Genomic DNA, 1,940 nt, shown 5'->3' on the forward strand with positions numbered 1-1,940 from the left:
TGAAGACAATATAATTTGATTAAAAAAATTCTATAATATAAGAAGTCTTAATTTTTTTTTTCCTTCATACTCTATCTCTCTAAATTTATGATGACACTTAAACAATGTCTTAGTCTGAAATATGGACCTTGTGGCCGTGAATTAATCTTTACAAAATGGAGCAACAAATTCAACATAATTTTTCTTCTTAAAATTGTCATAGTTTGGTATCGAAACCATCAACATAGTGCGAATAAAAATTGAATTCAAATTAATTGTTTGGAGAACTCGCATTGCTACTTCGTGGTACCCAAACTCCCTACTAAATGTTATTCCATTCCTAAGGTTACAACCCAAAATATCAAATTAAAGATGCATTAGTGTTTATTAGTGGTCTTAAGGTCTGTTTTTTTTTTTTTTTTTATAAAAAAAAATCCTGTCCAATTCATATATGTATATTGGGGCCCTATTATTAATAGGAAAACTTACACAAATGTCCTAAATAAGTCTCAACTTACCAACCTCTAGCCATTAGTCATGGTCTTAAAAAACTAGTCAGACACATATAAAAATTAAAAAACCAAATAAAAATAATTGTTTCTCTCAAAGAATCACATGCAAAAATCTCCTTCCATATTTTTAAGCGTGATTAACAACTTTACATGCAAGACGGAAATCATGGATGAGGTAACAAATAAGGTGATGAAATATAAAAACAATATACAATATTCCAAAAATCTAAGCAAAAAAGGAACTTTTTTAATGGGTATATTTAAAATTCATTGAAAACATATAGATAAGTCAATACAAAATTTGAAGAAGATTGGAGGTGATTTGGACTGGTTTTGTATAAAAATTCTTAATTAAATCGAGTTCAAAAAATTCTTCTGCGACACATGTATCAAACATATATCGCGCATATATCTCACACACATGTATACATGGATATACATGTGATACACAATTGATACTAATATGATACATATGTGATACATAAATGATACATAGTATGACACACATATCTTTTTTTTTTCATGTTTAGTTTTTACTTCGAATTTTCAATTCAAACCACCTCAAAACTTCACCAAATCATTCCGAAACTGAGATTCAAGCCCCTTAAGATGTACTCAATCTATCTAATAACACCCACTCAAAAGAAAGCAAAAAATTGATATTTTTTTGCTACAAACAACTAATTGGTTAATATTAGTAATATTTGGCTAGTATTATTAATATTTTATGAATTGACCAATTTTTATAATGAGCTATTTATAAATGGACATAATCGGTACTTTCCCTTATTAACATGAATAAGCATGAAAAATTATACTTTAAAGTAAATGATCCTACCAAAGGCGACCTATATCCCATACACTTGGATTACTTAGCTAGCGTTTGCATATAAATTTAGTTAAAATTTAATTACTTTTTTGAAGTTGTATTGATAAATTATTTTTGGAGGTTTGAAGTTGTGTTTGGATATGCATTGAGTTTTTTTCACTTTTAGCCCCCCGCCGAAAATTATTTACATTCCGTAGCCGAAAAAGTGTATAAAATTTGTATATAACATGTATAATGTATATACAAAAATATATATTTTTTCGGCTATTATTTTAAAGAAAAAATAACATTGTATAACCGCTCTCAAAATAATAGCAAATAAAATAAAATAATGTTTTTTGTATATTTTTTTATATATACATTCTGTATGTTATATATAAAATTATATACTTTTTCGGCTACGAAATATAACTAGTTTCTGGCACGAGCTAAAAGCGAAAAAAGTCCTATTTTAAAAGCGGCTATACAGGGTCATTTTCTCAAAAATTTTAACCCAAAATTAGCACAAATTAGTTTTGGAACTGAATTTTTTTTTAAAAGATGATCAAATTTCAGGAAACAAATACTATTTTTAATATTTACGTGGAAAAAAAATAAATCTATGTCCAAAATTCCAAATA

This window comes from Nicotiana sylvestris, chromosome 12 (assembly GCF_000393655.2).
Source record: "Nicotiana sylvestris chromosome 12, ASM39365v2, whole genome shotgun sequence".
Taxonomy (NCBI): Eukaryota; Viridiplantae; Streptophyta; class Magnoliopsida; order Solanales; family Solanaceae; genus Nicotiana; species Nicotiana sylvestris.